This window comes from Dermacentor albipictus, chromosome 3 (assembly GCF_038994185.2).
Source record: "Dermacentor albipictus isolate Rhodes 1998 colony chromosome 3, USDA_Dalb.pri_finalv2, whole genome shotgun sequence".
Classification (NCBI taxonomy): Eukaryota; Metazoa; Arthropoda; class Arachnida; order Ixodida; family Ixodidae; genus Dermacentor; species Dermacentor albipictus.
In genome coordinates, this window is record NC_091823.1 from 189299405 (window position 1) to 189317381 (window position 17977).

Below are 17977 nucleotides of genomic sequence, written 5' to 3' on the forward strand. Positions count from 1 at the left end.
TCTTACCTCTAACGTATATCTACCCTGCCACTAATGTCTTCAGGAACTGATTCTGTGCTTAGTCACCAGCCAGAAGCAAGCAGTTAGGATTCTTGGGTATGTAAGCCGCTTGCATCACAAAATATAAGGCAATTTACTTCATGCAATCTAGACAATCTTGCTATTCACACCAATGTTCACATGGTAATAAGCAGGGCTGCCCGAAATTTTATTTCGTGGCATTAGGGCTGTCAGGCACGTCCATATTTCAGGACTGCATTGTATGTCTTAACGCACGTCAAGATGTGTATGATGTTCCCTAAACTCCCCCAGAATAGAACTACCTTAAAAATGCAGTAACAACTCCTCAAACAAACGATACAAGCACGAAGCAGAAAAAGCCGGTTCGATAGGGCTTATCTATAAGGGTACTACGTGTGAAAACGCGATCGCCAACACTTAGTTCTGCACAGTTAACTTCTGAGCCCACAAACATCACGTAGAACGAGGACTTCTACACCCAGTAACAGTGCGACACATCACACATATATATCCCGATTTGTAGCGTGCGAACACAATTCATAACAGCAAGAACACAGCTCGAACGTCGCGGCCACCTCGGCTCATTGCAGCCGGTAAAACGGCTCACACGCACTATGGGCAACCAGCGCTGAAGCTTCGCGTGCCGACAGCAGCGCCGTAACACACAGCCTAGCGAGCGGTAGACACAGTTTCCAGTAGCACACGCAGTGATTTCGTGTCAGCAAATTCACCGATTGTCTTGAGTCACACTTTTCACGGCTCCTCAAACGGCAGGGAACCGACGTGCTAGGACGTAGCAGCGCATGCGCTCTACGCAGCGCGCATGGCCATGGACAGAACTTGGCTGGCCGCATCGGGCTAGACAAACATTGATACAGGCGCACGTTTCTTATCGCTAAATATGTCGTGCCATCTTCGTAGCCTCCCTATCGGACGGTTTCAGCATATTTTAGTAACGCATGAAAAATGTCGTAGCGCCTCCTGGCCAGCGCTGGTTCCCCATAGCACACACGAATGGCAGCGATAACGAGGCAATGAAAACTTATCGCTACTGATCGTGTCATTACTTCTGAAAGTTGCAAAAGACAAGCATTCGCCGCTTCGCGGCAACGAACCGCATACACACAACAGACATCAATCACGTACGCTGGGTGTGCCGATCGGACAATATTTATTTTGCCACGCCCCGAACATGTGTCCCGCTCAGAATGCACGTGTATGTGTTGAACTTCTCGTTTGCGACGTACACCCGAAGCATGGCACAAAATATTACTAAGTCGACGGCTTCAATATTTCTCCCGCCGCTCTCGTAAACACAACACACATTTCCTGCGCTCCGTCTGTTTCAGTCGGCCATCGCACGAACTGATGAGGCCTGCGGCCTGTACGACGGCTTGCTACCTTCGATGACTATCTCCGTGGGTGACAGATAACTCTAGTAAAAATCACAAGAACGAAAAAAGACTGTTTCTGACGCGGCTGTAGCTTAGGCCTCGCGTCCCCACTTCGAGCAAGCGCCATGTTTGCCGTGACGACGCCCGACGCCGTCCGCCTCGGACCTGCCAATGAGAGACGAGCAGGCGTGCGAATTGCAAAGTTGCGACCACTCGTCCGTCTCACTGGAGAGCCATCCGCACGCAGTATTGGGGTTGGAGTCGGGCTTGCAGGACGATCGGAGAAACTTGGAGTGGCAGGACTAGGCGAGCAGGGTTTATTAGCATATTAACATTTTAAGCAAGATACATTGGCAGTCTAGCGCGACTCCCATATGGAGCCCGCAAGACTAACATACAGCAAACAGCATATGAGCACACAGCTCACTAGTACATTTCTAGCATGACCACGAGCACTCAGCACCCGACGACGAGCACACCCTAGCAGCCGGCAAACGCTGCTCATAAGCTTCCCGCTCGACGTCATAGTTCGACGTCATCGATCGACGTCACCGTTCGAAGTCCCCGTGGACGGCGTCCCAGCGGACGGAAACGTTCGTCCAGTCATTGTAACCTAGCCGCCCTCCCGCAGGACGGCCCACACACACAAAGGCTCACACGTTCGAGTGTCCGGAGCCGACGTCAGAGGGCTTCGTGGAACTCTGCTCCGTCCTTGGTGGCGCTGCCGAGTACCGCATTCCTGAGCTGACCGCGCGCCACATGGCTGCCGGTCATCCACAGTTCTCTGAAGGGCGCCCCGTCTGGTGGGCTTGGAACACATGCAGCGGGCTGAAAGCTGGCACGTTGCCACCGCGTACCGCCATTCCTAACAGCTCCTCCATGGCCCGTAAAATCTCGCTTGGCCAGTGCTGGCAACCGCTGGGCAGGAAGAGAATCGCTGGCGAGCAAGAGGACGGCTTTGCTCTCTGCAACCCCTGCGTACATGGAATGCCTTCAACCATCTTACAACAACTGGCACAGAAGAGTCGACCCGGAAACACAATACCGCTCAGCGTTCAAACGCCCGGAATTAGCTGCTAACCCACCAGACTACCTATCACATTTTCCATTCAAGTCACTAAACTGGAAAACCCAAATTTTGCCCCAAAATTTCGTGCCGCCAAAGCGAGCGTTCACGTTCCTCCTGAGTTAGACCAAACCCGACCGTCGCGCTGCACAAGAGTAAACGCTTACGCAGAATTAAACCGAAGGCTTTCAAACACCAATACCCAAACATAACTTAAGCAGCTTAACTTCACGAACAGCCTGTTCTTACCCTATCGCAGTAGCGTACTTATTTCATGTACTGCTGCCACTGAACCGTCTGGCCAACTCCACAGGTACGTCATCACAAACGCGCTAAGTTTTATGGTCCCTATTCCGAACACGTGCTTGCATTATACAAAGTTTTCATCACGCTGACTCACATTTGTTCCTTTAATCCACACAGGACAAGTTCCTTAAACAAACAACCACACTTGCGTAACTTACGCAACACAGGGGAAACTTTGAACAAATGTATCTTTCACTAACTAGCTCTTCGCACGCGTACTAGAGAAGTCAGAATACGGCTGCCGTCGACACACACGAGCAACCCAGTCATCAACGTTCTGCTTCCTTCCATCCGCGCAGGACACGCGCTAATGGACCTAAGAGCTCTTCTCAGTGCAAAACACGCACGTACTGAAAATCTACGCGCTTCACCTTAGAAAATTCAAAAAACACTTAAAAAGAAAGAAGGTTAAATAACACACACGCGCGTTACGATAGGCCTCTCAACGATAACCTTGACCTTCAGGTTACTCACGCACACACAAAAAAGAAAGCCTATATACTTATTAATGAACACCTCGCGATAATATATGTTTACAAAAACCGCATCTTTCAAATCTCGAGCTTCTCGAACGAAAACACAAACAAAGCTCATACTTTTACATATTGAAAGAAACTGAAATCGCGAGAATTACCAAGTGTTCAAAAATAAAACAAAACACGTTTCACTTCTACGGAAGCTCTCTTGGCTTCCCCCCCGTTTCAAACGGTTACAACTGACTCACTTTTGAGCCGTACCCGAGGTGGTCGTGGTCCGAAAGCTACTCTTGCTACCGAGGAAGAACAATAGGGCTGACTCACTATCTGCTCCCCCAAGACGTTACAGTCCCCTGCCAATTTGCGTCCTGGCGCCCCGCTTTCAACATGACCTCGACTGACCGCGTCACTACTGCCCACCTTGTCTCCTCTTGCCACCTTGCGCTTCTTTGTACTGCACGCTGAGCTTCGAAGAGAACGACGGAACGACGAGGAATTTAACTGCCCCGTGCCCTTTGTCCGAGTCCGTGCAGAACATGCTTCTCGGTCTCCCTTTGACCGGTGGCTCGAACGTGTTTGATGCGTCAACGTCGTCCGTGACGACCGCACCTGTCTTTTCTCCGCGCCCAGCCCTTCTGGGTCTCTCGCCGTCTTTGGCGGCGCTACATTAGTCACCACATTCCGATCTTTTAGGCGCTTCTTTCTGCGGCGCTTTCTCTTTGACTTCTCTTTCATGCCGTCATCTCGCGCCTCGTGCTGGCCGTTACACATCTCGTCGGCCCGGGTCGGTCTCTTACCCACACAGTCTGATTGATTTTCAGTTAATTCAACATTCTTTCTGCCTCGACTGGCGGACAGCTCAACCGACTCTGGCACAATGCAGCAGGCTTTACTCGAGTTATGCAACTCGCACTCTTGCGAACTGCCCTCTACTGCATTGCCCAGCTCACGCTGTGCATCGACACACAGCCCGTCGGTCTCGATCGCTGTCTCACGCACACAGTCCGAATGATTCCTAATTAAATCATCCCTCTCTAGGCTACCTAGACTGGCGGAGAGCCGCACCGATCCCTGGACAATGCAGTTGTTCTCTCGTGAACTACGGAGCTCGCCATCCCGAGAACTACTCTCTTTACTCTCTCTCTTTCTCTTTAATCGGTCACAGTATGTTGTGGTTGAAAACCATATGTCCTCATCTAATCCTGTAGACTCTGGTGTGCCCCAAGGATCTGTTATAGGCCCTCTTCTTTTTTAGAGCGCAGCTCTTTGGCGTCCGTTCCTGGGTTTCGCGTCGTCGTCGGCGTTGTCGTCGGCCTCGTAACCAGCTCCGCCCCCCTTTCATCCCTCCCAGCGCTAGCAGCGACCGACTGATACCGCTGGATGCCGCTGACGCCGCTAGAGAGTCAAGATAACGTGACTGCATAGAACACTGTCGCCGCCATGCAGAAAGAGGAGGAAAGGGTCCCCCCCCCCTGTTCTTGTGTGGCGGATAGGGTGCTCTTCAGTTGCCGACGCGCCGGTTATTTCACGTAGGCCCCGGCACGTCGACGAATACGTGACCACCTTCCCACGGCTAGACCTGGTTCTTAGCGCTGCGGAAGCGAGGGTATCATATTGTTTGTGTCGGCATCGGCGGCGTTGTCCCTGAAACCAACTCCGCAGCTGGGGTTGACTCACTATCGGCGTCAGCGGCATCAGTCAGTCGCCGCTATCTCTTCCCTCCTCCCTTTATCGTGTTGTCCGCTTGCTGCGCGCGCTTCTGCCCCCATCGTTTGCCGCTGGGTGTACACGCCGCCCCCCTCCCCCCTCTTCCTGCGAGTCTCCGGTTGTCAAAGCGCCGGCTCGAACTTAATTCCTTTCTTCGCTCCTCCTCCAATGCAACCCCTGTGCGGTGGCAATCAGAGAGCCATATCGGTGGCGGCGGATCTGTATATGTGCACCGCCCGAGCCGAAATTGCCGCTGCCGTTCGCCCTGTGCGGTGGCAATCAGAGAGCCAGATCGGTGGCGGCGGATCTGTATATGTGCACCGCCCGAGCCGAAATTGCCGCTGCCGTTCGCCAATGCGAAATTATCTGCCAGTTCTTTCTGAGCCATGAGCGAGATGACCGATGGAAGTCCTCCGTCTGCTGCTGCTGCTGCTGCTGCTAAACGAGCTGCCAGAGCAGAGGCCCAGCGCCGTCGCCGTCAGAATCCAGAGGTGCGTGCCGCCGAAGCAGAAGCTTACCGTCGCCGCCGTCGAGATGATCCAGGAGTACGCGTCGCCGAAGCAGAAGCTCATCGCCGCCGCCGAGAAGACCCTGCAGTTCGCGCCGCCGAAGCGGAGGCTCATCGCCGCCGTCGAGAGCAACCAGCAGTAAGCGAGGCTGAAGCAGAAGCTCATCGCCGCCGAGAAGACCCTGCCGTTCGCACCGCCGAAGCGGAGGCTCATCGCCGCCGTCGAGAGCAACCAGCAGTAAGCGAGGCTGAAGCAGAAGCTCATCGCCGCCGCCGAGAAGACCCTGCCGTTCGCACCGCCGAAGCGGAGGCTCATCGCCGCCGTCGAGAGCAACCAGCAGTAAGCGAGGCTGAAGCAGAAGCTCATCGCCGTCGCAGAGAAGACTCTACCGTTCGCGCGGCCGAGGCCGAGGCCAAACGCAAACAAAGGCTCGCAAACAGTCAGGGTGCGACAAATGCTTTCCGGCGACAGTTTACAGACAATCCGTTTGGAAGTGTGTGTTCAGTGTGTGATCGGCTCTGGTTCCAAAATGACGTGAAACCGCTTCCTGATACGTGCCGTGAGAATCTCCGGTGTGCGTTTCCCAACTCGGACTTGTGTCAATTCAGACTGTGTTCTTCATGCATGCAATCTGTGCGGAAAGGTGACATTCCTCATTTCTGAGTCGCAGGTTTCTGAGTCTGTGATAGCGCATACATGTGTTGCTCGATTTCTTTGCCTCAATCTATCGAAAAGGTGAAACAGCTTATTTGCTGCGCTCAAATTTCGCATTAGGAAGTAACGTAATCGTCGGTAATTTTTTTAATTTACATTAACGACTTACCCAATGACGTTTGTTCTAACATTTACCTTTTCGCAGATGACTGTGTTATCCTCCGTGAAATCTCGGACAAATCTGATAACAAATTCTTACAAGACGATGTAAACGCTACCACTAACTGGTGTGACGTATGGTTAATGCAACTTAACGTAAGTAAATGTAAATGTATGCGTGTAACTCGCCGCCATATTCCTCCACCGAACAATTACCTTAATGATACTCCCCTGGAGGTCGTAACCTCGTATAAGTACCTAGGCGTCCACATAACCTCATCACTTTCCTGGTCGTTGCACATCGACAACGTAATTAACAATACTAATCGCATGCTCGGTTATCTTCGCCGAAACTTTTCTTCTACTCCTACATCATTAAAATTAATTCTATACAAAACGCTTATTAGGAGTAAAATGGAGTACGCTTCATCCATCTGGGACCCGCACCTCGAAACCCTTACTCAATCACTCGAACTAATCCAAAACAATGCCATACGTTTCATTCATAGCAACTACAGCCGTACATCAAGCGTAACTGCCATGAAAAACTCTTTGCTGCTTGCTCCTCTCTCAGCCCGGCGTAAGTGCTTTCGCTTTGCTTTATTTCATAAACTATATTTCCACAATTCGTACCTACGCGATAATCTAATATCACCTCCTTCCTACATTTCCTCTCGCATCGACCACCACAAGGTTGGAATCATTCAGTGCCGCACCAGAACCTGTAACGAATCATTCATTCCTAGGACCTCTCAGGAATGGAACCACCTTGCCGGCGCAGTTGTCGCAATCAAGGACAACTCAAAGTTTCGTTCGGCCTTATTAGACATCATTACTCCCGGATGCAATTAACTAATCACATTTGTTGTTTATTGCTGCTTTGTTTATTTACTTGTGTATGTTTTTTTACCCACTCCCCTCTGTAATACTTCGGTCTTGAGGGTACAATAAAATAAAATAAAATAAAAAACTGCATCGTCCAGCTGGCACATTACTTCTGCACGCAGATCTCACTCGACATGGGTGCTCGCGTCTGTCAAGTCAACAGTGCCCTGTACCTCGCTAACGACCTCGATACCATGAGATGCGACGCACACACGCGGTAACTGTGCCAATTTGTTCGCAGCTGGCCTAGCTGTCTCTACAGTCCTCTGTTGGCACAGCACCTCGTAGCTCTCACTCTGGCCTTTAACGGCCTCTGCTGCCACTAAGGCATCGTTAGCTGCTAGCACTTCGAATTCACTTATGAACGTGCTGCTATCCTCACAGGTACTACTACTCTCGCCTTTCGAACAAAATCTGCTATCTTCTACTTCCCACTTTCGCTGCGTCCAGCCTACAGATTTCTCAAGCCGCTGTTGACTCAGTTCGATTGCCTGCTCTAAACCTTGAATCTTTTTGTTCAATGCCTTAATGTACTGCCTTGTTACTTCTGTTAGGCCTTCTTCCTGTAAAATGCTTTTCAGTTCCTGCCTAGCTTTTTCCTGTTCTTGCTCAAATTCTTCCTGTTCATGCCTAATTGCTTCCTCTTCCTGTTTTGTGCTTAGAATACGGTTACCCATTTGTTCGATGAATTTCAAATGATTGTTACTTTCTAGAATGGTTTTACGAATCTCTGATTCCTTTAAGTCCCCATCTACGTTCACCTCAATCTCTTCACACAACCACAACAGGTCAGCTCTCGTCAAACACATTAGGACCATGGTCGCTACTTTAAGCTTTGGCTGTGCTGTCACACAATACTTGTTGCGATACCCATACAAATCAAAATACAAGTAAAAAGATCCCCAGCGAATCAAATCAAAAACACAAAGAAATTGAAGGCTGGTAAATCTTACAGCCAAAACCAAACGCTTACCCACTGAAGCCGCACCATATCACCAGTCTCTTCGGAGGCGTGGGTTCGAATCCCACCGCTTCCACCAGTTAATGGGGTTGGAGTCGGGCTTCCAGGACGATCGGAGAAACTTGGGGTGGCAGGACTAGGCGAGCAGGGTTTATTCGCATATTAACATTTTAAGCAAGATACATTGGCAGTCTAGCGCGACTCCCATATTGAGCCCGCAAGACTAACATACAGCAAACAGCATACGAGCACACAGCTCGCTAGTGCATTTCTAGCATGACCACGAGCACTCAGCTCCCGACGACGAGCACACTCTAGCAGCCGGCAAAGGCTGCTTATAAGCTCTCCGCTCGACGTCATAGTTCGACGTCATCGTTCGACGTCACCGTTCGAAGTCCCCGTGGACGGAGTCCCAGCGGACGGAAACGTTCGTCCGGTCATTGTAATCTAGCCGCACCCCCCTCCCCCCCCCCCCCCCCCCGCAGGACGGCCCACACACACAAAGGCTCACACGTTAGAGTGTCCGGAGCCGACGTCAGAGGGCTTCGTGGAACTCTGCTCCGTCCCCGTTGGCGCTGCCGAGTACCGCATTCCTGAGCTGACCGCGCGCCACGTGGCTGCCGGTCATCCGCAGTTCTCTGAAGGGCGCCCTGTCTGGTGGGCTTGGAACACGTGCAGTAGGCTGAAAGCTGGCACGTTGCCACCCCGTACGGCCATTCCTAACAGCAGGCGGACGAGGGCGGAACGGGTGGGTGGTTTGACCACGTTTGGGCCCTAATCCACCGTTTTCACGGCGTAATCGCGCATGCACCCTGCCCTAGCGGATCAGTCGCGAAACGTTTGGCAAGGGTCGCGCGCGCAGGCGCGGGGCCCGCTGTGGGGGGAAAGTCTCTCGAAAAAAGAAAATGTCTCTGACGCCGGCTACTGCGAAATCTCGTGCTGTCCAGCACACCGAAACTTCACTGATAGCTCAACGTCAGTGCGATGCCGAAAACGTGCTTAGCGTAAGAGTGCAACTTCACTTTAAAATTGAAAGCCGCCCGAGCTTCGTCTGGACAACGGAGCGGTTGCGGACTGTACCGTGAGGCACGCAGTTTCCGCCTTTCAATGATGGTCATAAATTTAAAAACATTTCCTGGGTTACACTTTGGGGACATATTGCTAACGAAGTCTTCTTGCAGCGTCGTCTCTCACTTGCTGGTACATTGGTAGCGTATACCTGGAAAAGTAGAAAGTTACCTGTGAGGAACGTAGTGAGGCATGGAGACACAATCACTCCAACTGCATGTTTGATGGAAGTATTGAACCTATTAAACTGGGAAGGCTTAGGAGTAAGAATCAACGGCGAATATCTGAGCATCCTTCTGTTTGCAGATGACATTGTCCTGTTGAGCAACACTGGAGACGAATTACAAATGATTCAGGAGCTTAACAGAGATAGTATAAGAGTGGGGTTGAAGTGTAATATGCAGGAAAATAAAAGACAATGTTCAATGACCTGGAAGGGATGAAGAGGCTAGCGTCGCCATTTAGCCTCTTCAGTCTGTAACGTCGTACGTTTATCGAGGTCAATTACTTACAGGGAACCTTGATACTTCACAAGTTGTCTCCAGCTATAAACACCGGTGTCGTCAAGTCGCCGTCGGTCTCAGGTCACGTCGATTGGAGGTCCTCCGCACGTCGAGTATCAGTGGCCTCTCCTGGTAAGATCACTGATGTTAGTTTCCCAGGCGAGGCGTCGAAGATCATCCTTGAGACATTCTGACTTGTACCTCCCGCATAGGATAGTCGTGGCGACTGCGGTCGCGACCGGCGCCTTGATGACGGTGGCATGATCTGTCGGGCGATAAAATCTTCAATCTCGGGTGGTCATTGTCCAAAATGGGGTCGGGATGAATTAATAGAAAACCCATGGAAGCCAAGACGGCAGTACTGGCCCTTTCCGATTTACGCACGGCTGGTCGAATTGCCACAAAATAAGGAACCGCCTCCGCTGACTGAAGCATGGCATACGGGGTGACGGCAGAGAGCGGCATTACTGAAGGGATATATAGGGTGCCCGAATGCGTCGGCATAATTTGCAAGCTGCTATTCCCTCACGGTAGAAGGTTTCGCCGGCGACGGGACGGTGCCTTTTGAAACGTCAGCGTAAGTTGTGCGTCGAGGTTCCCTTGAAGTTGTGAATGCCTCAAGTGGTGGAGCTTCGTGAGTGCCACTTCGTAACGAGGTGAGCCCAGCGCATGCTTCACTCCGTCACGCACGACGCCAGCTATGAAGCTGGCTGGAGGCTGCTGCACCTCAAGCGGTTGTCGCAGATCGTCGCGGACTGCCGATTGAATAATCTCGCGAAGCAACTCCACGTCAGTCGTAAGAGCTCCCAGGCCACTGGTAGCAGAGGAGAGATTCACTTGCCGATCGTACTGGTGGCAGCGCTGGTGCGGGCCCTTCTCCATGGCGAAGGCCTCAGTGAGAAACTCTGCAACCGTCTTGGGTGAACTACGAACGAGTACACCGAGAAGCTGCTCTGTCACGTCTCGTATCAAGTGACGCAGCTTCTTGTCTTCCGACAAGAGATGCACCATGTCTTCCATGTACATAGTCACACTCTCATTAGGTTTCTGAATTCGAGACTGGAGGGTTAATTCCACTCGTTGCCGGCGATCGGAGCGGGCGTAGGTGTCCAAGAGGCTGCTACAGAACTCACGCGAGGATGTCAGGACATCTTCGCGGTCTGGAACCACGTGCGAGCACCATCCAAAAAGGCTGAAGTAGACGTTTCGGAGCTTCACTTCGTCATCCCATCCATTGAACTGCGCTACGGGTTCGAAGTCCGCCAGCCAGTCGTCCACTCCAAGAAGGTCGCCATGGAAGGGACTTGGCACGCCGGGTTTCATGCAGCGTATACTGAAGAGGTGCAGGAGTAGCCGTTGTAGGGTTAGTTGTGGTAGTATGGAATGTAGCAACCATACTGGCCGCCATTGCCGTTGTCCTCGCAGGTCAAACTCAGGGGTCAATCCCTGGATTCTCCAGCTGGCGCAGTGTACTGGCGGGAGCTCCGTTACCGGTCGAGCATTCCTGCTGCTGGGAGGAGTCTTTTACATGGGTCGAGAATACCCCGCTTCTACCAGAAAAATGTCACGTTTAATTTACAGGCGAATTCTAAAAGGGACCGATAAAATCCGAGTCGTCGAAGTGGCAGCGAAGCACCGACAAAAGATCAAGGCGCAAGCTCGTGATCCAGCCCGTCCTCGTCTTCTGGGAACAAGTGACCCAAGCACATGGCAATATACCCTATATGCGGACTCTAATTGTGCTTTTCGTTGTACATTAAACCCATAGATTAAGGCGAATTCACCTGTGGGACACTCTTCATCATCATCATTTATTATCCCTTAAGGGCCCTATTGGGCATTACATAAGGGGGGGGTTAACAAGAGAAGTATTCACGTGGTCATATAATTATAAAGCGAAATAAAAAGACAGACAGGCAAAGTAACGTTATACATTGTTATGGAACCGTGGTTGAAGGCAAAGACGCAAAGAACACGCAAGAAGTTGAGCTCCGCATATGTTTGCAATTGAATAAAAAGGTTGCAATACAATTCAATATAAAATTCAATTCAATACAATATTCAATTCAATACAAAAATGCAATTCAATATACATATATATACACACAAGTCAAAGCAGAAAATGTGACATATATGTTATGTCCCATCTTAAGGAAGAACCACAAAGTGATATACGCGTTGGATATATGAGAAAAGCAGGAAATGTTTACCGATTATGAGATTATTTGGCAAAGTGAGCCGATATGAGCTGCCTGAATTTTGAGTTGTCACGTTCATTGACTAATGGTTCTGGAATCGAGTTCCATTCTTCAATCGCCAATGGTAAGAAAGACTTATTAAATGTGTTTGTCGAACCAGTTATGCGTTGTACACTCATAGAATTGAAAAGACGTCGTGATGTCCGTATGGGTGGCACTAAAAGGGTGGTTCTCAGGTCAGGGCGATTATAGTATAGATTTTGAAACAGGCATAGCCGTGAAATTTTCCTTCGATGAGCTAACGATTCAAGATTAATGGATGATTTAATGGCACTAATGCTAACCCGTCTATTATATTCGGAAACGATGAAACGAGCAGCCCGATTCTGAATGCTTTCGAGTGATTCGATTAGATATTGTTGGTGAGGACTCCATATTGAGCTGGCATATTCAAGTTTCGGCCTAACGTACGCCTCATAGGCGAGTTTTCTGATCAAACTGGGGGATAAAGAAAGGGCACGCTTAATGAAACCAAGTGTTTTGGATGTCTCTGCCACTAATTTCGTGATGTCGAAATTCGTGAGTCGAAATTCGCACAGTAATGCTTAAGCGAAACATAGGATGGCGCTTTTTCTGATATTAGGAGAGAGGTTAATGCCACCAAGCCATAAGTCTAGGCTACTCATATAGGACTGTAGTATTTGGTACAAAGTATATAAATCTACCAATGCAGCGATGTTCGTATCCAGCTTTTCTGGACACGAGGGTTTAGTTCATGAGAGTACCACCACGTGGCATACCGACCTTCACTTTTCAAACTTCCCGCGGTGCCGCGTGATGACGTCAACAAGAAAAGAATAATCAGAAGCTATCCCTGCGCATTGAACTTCGCACAATGCTTGTCCCACCAGTGTTATCAGTGTTCGTGGTAAAGCGTAGCCGCTCGTCGCCTGGAAATGACTTATCATCCTAGGAGCGTTTAGTCGCGACGAGCGACGATTGATTCGGGGCTTTTGGCATCGTTTTCTTTTTCTTTTCCTTTTTTTGATACTAAGAAGTAAACAAGCTAGGGTAATCGTCAGAAGCACCCCGCAGTAGCCCTTCTTCAGTCGGCACACGTTCTAAACATCCGAGCGTCGCACAGCCTCTACGAGAGACGCCGTGGTGGACGTCTTTTGATTTTGACTCATCGATTTCGTTAAGATGCCCCCCATTATTTCCCTAGTGACTTTGCTATCCGCACTCATTGGCTACCGCAGCAGCTGCAAATCGAGATGTGCATAACTCTTTAGTTGGATACATGGATAAGTTGGTTTTGCACCTTGAGGCAAAAGGCACGACACAAGAATTGTACAGCCTGTCTCTGTGTGGTCGTCCGTTAACATGCTGTGGCCGAAGCTGCTCACATTACGTCCCATTTCCTGGCCAGCAGGCCAGGCACACCTTTCGGCATTGCATGTACAGTGCTTCCGGCTAGTTGTGAAAGTACTGTCCTGCCACGGATATCCACGTGCGTGGAAGAAGACCATTATTTAAGATTATTGTGCAGGTATATATGCGGGATTTGTCTTTTCTATAAAATATAGCCACAATGTAGACTAGCAGATATCAAACGCCAAAATGGCTACCCACATACTCAAAGACCTCGCTCACAACTCCTGACACTTACTGTATTCAAGAGTTGTGCGACTCTCAAGGGCATCCTTAAGGAATGGTAAATAATAAATTATGGCGCTTTAGGGGCCAAACCACCATCTGGTTACGAGGCAGGCCGTAGTGGGGGATTCCGTTATAGTTTGGACCAGCTGGGGTTCCTTACCATCCACCTAAATGTAAGTACATGGTGTTTTCGCATTTCGCCCCCATCAAAATACGGCCGCCGTGCCTAGGATTGGATTTCGCGGCCTGGTGCCTACAGCCCAACACTACATCCACTAAGCAACTACGGCTGGTAAGGAATGTTGGCCGTTCGAGGAAGGTGACAGTCGGCACGTGAGACAAATTGTTTGCGTCCTCATGGCGCGAGAATAGGTGCAAGCTGTCGGAAAATGACGTAGATTACATTGTATTTAATGTGATGCAGTCCGCGCCGAAATGCCCGAATTACCCTGTAACGACTGATGACCAGGCATCTAGCTTATATGTGCAGTAGTCTGACATTTGCCGGGCGCTGGCGTCGGGCAAAGGACCTACTTGACCTCTCCACAACACATGCCGACATTCTCGCCTTATTTCGCACCGTCGGGTTTCGGCTGTACTCCCTCAATAGCCAATTTATTTGCCCGGAATTTCAACTACCAACATTATGTTCTTTTTATCTTTAAGTCATCTTTTGTATTTAAGCTAGTACTGTCCTGAGATTTCCAGTGGGTTCACCTTTCCCAAAATGCCTGCAGTTCATATTGTTACGTGTAGCTGAAGCTGAATGCTATTTACAATTCATTTACAAGGAAGCTAACGGAGGCCAAAATGGCGACGCTATATCAAGCCGGCACACACGTCGTCTTCGCCCTCCTCAGTGCAGCCACACTGTGGCGGCTGTTCCGTAGCATCACCCCCGGCTGTAGAAGCACCGTCCCGGTGCTTAATCTACACATCCGCGGTGAAAGGTGTGTGGCATGATTTTAGTCTCGCCACGTGAACGATGTCACTTGCAGCTGATGATGACGCTGAGAGGTCGGCGGGGATGATTTCATACGTGACATCTGTCACTTGTCGCACCACACGGTAAGGGCCAGTGTAGCGCGACAGCAGCTTTTCGGAAAGGCCCACACGTCGAATGGGTGACTAGAGAAGCACCAGAAAACCCGGAGAAAAGTGCACGTCGCGATGGTGGCAATCGTAGAGGCGTCTCTGATGTTCCTGTGAGGCCTCGAGACGGGTGCGGGCGAGCTGGCGCGCGTGGTCGGCGTGTGCGATCAAGTCGCAGGCGTATTCAGTGGCTCAACGTGTGGCCGAGGGCAACAAAGTGTATGCAAAGTTAGAATGGTGAATTGCCGGCGGTGTCGTGACGCGATGAATTGTACGCGAACCTCACATATGGTAAGTGAAGATCCCAGTCGTGGTGGTCGGTCGCAACCTACTCCGAAAGCATGTCGATGATGGTCCGGTTGAGGTGCTCCGTGAGGCCGTTGGTCTGTGGGTGGTAGGACGTGCTGAACTTGTGCTTTGTCGAGCAGGAGCGGAGGATGTCCTCGACGACTGCCAAGAGAAAGCTGCGGTCACGGTCGGTGAGTAATTGGCGCGTAGCACCGTGCACTAAAATGATGTCATAGAGCAGAAAGTCAGCAACGTCAGTAGCAGAATTTGTCGGCAGGGCTCTGGTGATTGCGTACCGCGTAGCATAATCAGTAGCGACGGCGACCCATTTATTTCCGGAGCCCGAGAGAGGAAATGGTCCAAGAAGGTCTAGACCAACACGGGAAAAGGGTTCGGGTGGGATATTGATCGGCTGGAGACATCCAGCTGGAAGTGTGGAGGGCTTCTTCCGGCGCTGACAGAGCTCACAAGCGGCAACGTAGCGCCGCACGGAGCGGGCGTGACCCGGCCAAAAGAATCGACGGCGCACACGGTCGTATGTGCGGGAGACGCCGAAGTGTCCAGCCAAGGGGGCGTCGTGAAGTTGCTGGAGGACAGTCGAACGCAGGTGCGATGGAATGACGAGCAGAAGGTCAAGGCCAAGGTCAAGGTCAGCAGAAGGTCAAGGACCAAAATTGCGGCAGTACAATGCCCCCTCCTTAAGGAGAAACATCCGGAGAGAGGCGTCGCCAGGAGTTGACTCCAGACGGTCGATGAGGGCTCGTAAGGAAGGATCGCGGCGTTGCTCGTTGCCGATTTGAAGCAACAGGGACAGAGAGAAAGCCAAGTGATGGCATCCGCATCAGCCGGCTCGTCGATGGGGTAGCGGGACAAACAATCGGCATCCTGGTGCAAGCGTCCCGTCTTATATACCACGGAGAAGGTATTTTCTTGCAGGCGTAACGCCCAGCGAGCGAGTCGTCCCGTGGGGTCCTTGAGCGAGGATAGCCAGCAGATAGCGTGGTGATCCGTGATGACACAGAAGGGGCGTCCGTACAACTATGGAGGAAACTTCGCAACAGCCCACACAAGAGCGAGGCACTCGCGCTCTGTGATTGAATAATTGCGCTCGGCGGGTGATAGAAGTCGGCTGGCATAGACTATAACGCGATCATGTCCACGCTGGCGTTGTGCTAACACTGCTCTTATGCCGTGACCACTGGCATGAGTTCGAACTTCCGTTGAGGAAGACGGGTCAAAATGGGCCAAAATTGGAGGCGTGGTAAAGAGAGTAGTCAGCTGCGAAAAAGATGCGGCATGGTCAGGGCCCCAAGAAAAAGGGGCGTCTTTCTTCAACAGGTCGGTAAGGGGACGTGCGATGGTCGCAACATCCTTCACAAAGCGTCGGAAATAAGAGTACACACCTAGGAAACTACGAACGGCATTGGTAGACTTCGGAACAGGAAAATTCGTAACGGCGCGAATTTTGTCCGGATCGGGTCGCACGCCTCTGGCGTCTACGAGGTGTCCAAGGACGGCGATTTGGCGGCGAGCGAAGTGACATTTTGATGAGTTCAACTGGAGACCGGTGTGACGGAACACGTCAAGAATCGCTGAATGACGGTCTAGATGCGTGTCGAATGTGGGCGAATAAACGATGACGTCGTCCAGATAGCACAAACAGGTTGACAACTTGAACCCCTGAAGCAAAGAGTCCATCATTCGTTCGAAGGTGGCGGGCGCATTACACAGACCCAAAGACATCACCTTGAACTGATGAAGGCCGTCAGGGGTAACAAATGCAGTCTTCTCTCGGTCCATGTCATCGACGGATATCTGCCAGTAGCCGGACCGTAAGTCGATAGAAGAAAAATAATTGGCACCGTACAGGCAGTCTAGAGCGTCATCAACACGTGGCAAAGGGTACACGTCTTCTTTTGTGATTTTGTTCAGGCGGCGATAATCTACACAAAAGCGCCATGTTCCATGCTTCTTTTTGACAAGTACGACGGGAGACGCCCAGGGACTACAGCAAGGTTCGATAATGTCCTTTGCAAGCATTTTTTTACTTCCTTTTGGATAACAGCTTGCTCTGACGCAGAAACGCGACATGGACGTCGGTGAATAGGGTTCGCATCGCCAGTATTTATGCGATGGGTCACGACGAACGCTTGACCTAAGGGTCGATTGTCAAAGTAAAAAATGTCGCGATAGCCTTCAAGAACGCGGTAAAGAGCTTAAGCTTGAGCAGATGTAAGGTCAGAAGAAACCATCTTCTCAATGTCGACGTCCGTACCGTACACACTGAGAAAAAAAAGAGTATCCCTTACTCTTTTCGAAGAGTCTGGACTCGCCACGTAAACGACACACTTTGTGGGAGACACCCAAAGTCTCTTTCGGCAGAGAGTCCCGAGGCTATCTGTGCTCGATACAAGGTGGTTACGTGACTCCACACACAATAGTCATGCAACTCTCTTGTAGCAGTCTCTTAACCCTCTCAAAAGAGTTACACGACTAGTGCTGAGGGAGTCCGTTAATTATTCTGCATGAGTCAGACGACTCAAGATAAAGGGTCACATGACCACTGCGGAAGGATTCGGGTAACTATTCTTGATGAGCCTGATGACTCCAGCAGTGTGTGTCCAGTTACCCTTAGTGCGTGGTGCAGGACTCTTGTAAATAGGGTAAAATAACTAATCCATGTAAGTCGTTTGACTCTCGGATGGCAGTGTCGAGCCGCTTTTCAAAATGTGTCACCAACTTTTGCTGCAAGTACACACGACTACGGCTAGTTCTCAAGATGACTACTGTGAAAAGACAACATATACGAAAGAACCCATAGCAAGCTTGCCAAAAAGGACATGGCAGGTTAGCCACAAAAAGTTAACATTTTATCCCCCTTTTTTGTCTTCTGGAAAATTCAAATGTATTAGTCAGCACAGAATCACCATGAAAACAAGACAGTTCTCATTACTATTAAACTGGAATCAATAGCCAACCAAGCAAAACACTCTTAAATATATGTAGCCTGCAGCTGCATATCCGTGACACG